Genomic DNA, 2983 nt, shown 5'->3' with positions numbered 1-2983 from the left:
TAGTTCTCTTCAACCATCCCAAGCTTTAACCACTCACCATAGCCGCTTCGGTGTCACATGTCCATTCTTGCAATAATTTCATCGGCATATTCCGCAGATGAATCAAGAACTACACATGGCCTGATTCCTGTAAACCTAGGGATATATAGGTAGCTTGAAGACTGGAGTCCGGCCCCTATCTTCCAAGGCATCCCGGTCGGTCAAAATTGGTCATCGTTTCCTTACCCGAAAACACTTTCATCCTTCCCGGGAAAACAGGGGCAGCTGTTGATACTTAAATTTTCCCTATATATTATTAATATGCATAAATACTTTCAAAATAGCATATATATGCATATATAAGTATGCACAAGTTTTTTTTTATTTTTCTATAATTTTAAAGATTTTGAATTGATTTATTCCCTCCCCTTTCACTCATAAAATCCCTGATAATTAACCCTCAAATTATTATTGTGGTAATTTAGTCATCTAAATTTTATATTTATGCCAAAATATTATTAAAATATTTTTAATGCATTTTTATAATTGCATTTTTGCATTTTTAAAGCTTATTTGCATATAACTGCAATATTAGCCTTATTAATGTACAATTACGTTTTATATACATAAAATTGATTTTTTATATTTTTAAATGTTAAGTATATATTTTAAATCATTTTAGTACACAAAATTATTTTCTAGGAATTATCTGTTATTTATTATAAATTATATGGGGATAAATTGGCTATTTAAAATCTAGCCAAATTGCATTTCAATTTTAGCCTTAGTTGAACCCAGCACCCCAGCCCAATTTCGGATTAAATAACCCGAACCGGGCCCTAATTACCCCTACCCGACTCAAAACCTATCAAATCCTGGCCGTTGACTTTTTCACCCCCAACCCAAACCATTTTTCCAAATCCACCGCCCTAAGATCCTCTCTTCTCTTAGTAACTCTCAACCAAATCCTATCCCTTCAACCGCCGACCTCTCTTCTCCGGTCATCTCCGGTGACCTATCGTCGTCTCCTAAGCCTCCAATGGCTTCTCTCATGCCACGCCTGCCTTCTCTAAGGTATTCAAGGGCCCAGGGCCATGTCGACTTGCATCTAGGGTTCATCACTTGTCTGTTCTTGGCTACTCCAATGTGATTTCGAACAAAATCATATTGTATTTGTTACGATCCTTGGTATTCTAGACAGGTTCTTTCCTCTCTCTATGGGCTTCTTATGAAACCCTAATTTCTTCATATATTTTTTTTAGATCTGTACAGATCTATGATGATTTGAGTTTGTTTCTTTAATGTTTTACACTGTCCTTGGAACTCTTTTGCAAGAATCGTTGATTTCAAGTGTTTTTCACCTTCTTCTAAAAATTAGGGATTCAGAATTTCTTTTAATATTTTGTTTAACTGATTCTTTGTATTTAAACTTCTATTTCTTGCATATTTTTGATTGATTCTATGATTTTACTACCTCTTCAACTCGTCTATGTTGAAAACCCTAATTTTCTAGGTTTCTTTGTTTGGTTCTGTGTATTAGCATGACTGATCGTTTCTTGTTTGAGTTTCTGTGACTATCTTGCCTCGAATGTGTTCCTACTGAGTTTTTTAGCCTAACTTATATCACTTCTATGTTCTTGTGTCAATCTTGACTATTCAAGACTTGCTTGTTTCTATTAGTGTTGTTTATCCGTGTTTGCTATGTTTGGTAGATCTTATCTTACTCTATTTATATGTTGAACACTGAATCATGACTTTCTCTTTGATTGATTCCGGATTCCCTATTTCATGGTTTGATTAAAGGACCTTCCTTTAAACCATCGATTCATACTCTTTCTATTCAAATTGATTGATTTGCTTACCTTGTCTGCATTAGTATTTTATTCCTACTGATTATCTCTTTAATTAGAGTTTTCTGAACTTAGCCCTAATTGTTTACCCCATACTTACTGAATTTGAAATCTTTCCTTATTGGTCATACATTGATTTCTTTCCTTATTTGTTACTTGTTCTTATCGTTTGAACTGATTCCTTTAACTTATGGGAATAATTGTACTGATTTTTCTCTAATTGATTTTGAGTTCCACAATTACTATACTATTGTGATTCTTGCCTTATTTTACCTAGTTTAGAACTACTATATATACCTACTTTCTCATTGACACAAACACGAACACATTGGTTCAAAAATTCTCTCTTTCATACTAAAAGCTTTCCGCTATCTTTTGTGTTACTTACTACTGTCTAAAGTCAGCCGGCAGCAAGCCAAGGCTAACAACTAGTTTCTCTTTCACTTTGTGCGTACTATCCCATTACTGGTATGTTCCAATTTTAATTCAAGTCCAAAAACAATATGCTTCTCCTATTACTTCAATTTGTCATGTTTTTAATAAGTTGTATGGTTTTGTTGTTCAACATGCAATTAACATGTATACTTCATTGTCTTCTTTGTTACATGCTATATACCCCTTAGGATCCCCTTCTAGTATGACCCAATGTGACTATGTTTCCCTGATCCCTGGCATGCACCTTCCTGTATGAAGTAATTGGCTATCCTAAGCCTATTGATTCTGTATTAACTCTACAGTTCATGCTATACATTAAAAAGCCTTGACCCCATTTAAGGCTCCTCTGCCTCTGTACCTATGTGCATTTGTGCTTACTATGTGCCTTATGCCTACCCAAACCCCCATTACCCCTGAGTGGATGTGTGCACCTGTTTGACTCCATGTATTGAAGTGCTGATGAACCTCTTTCTGGTTCTGTATTTGGTTTGACTGATTGTTAGTCACCTTACCTTTTTAAATTGTCTTATTTAGTAACTCCCTATATGTTTTCTTACAAAACTATTTCAAGCAAATCTCTTTTTAACACTGTTTTCCCACTAAAATCTTTCAAACTATGTCATGCACTGTCACTCTACTCCTAAGTCACTAGGTTCTGCCCCTTCCAGTGTGTGTACTGCCTTGGGATCCTCGTAAGAACCCTCTGAACCTTGGCACAC

This window comes from Nicotiana sylvestris, chromosome 3 (genome assembly GCF_000393655.2).
Source record: "Nicotiana sylvestris chromosome 3, ASM39365v2, whole genome shotgun sequence".
NCBI classification, from domain to species: Eukaryota; Viridiplantae; Streptophyta; class Magnoliopsida; order Solanales; family Solanaceae; genus Nicotiana; species Nicotiana sylvestris.
Note: the sequence above shows the minus strand (reverse complement) of the source record.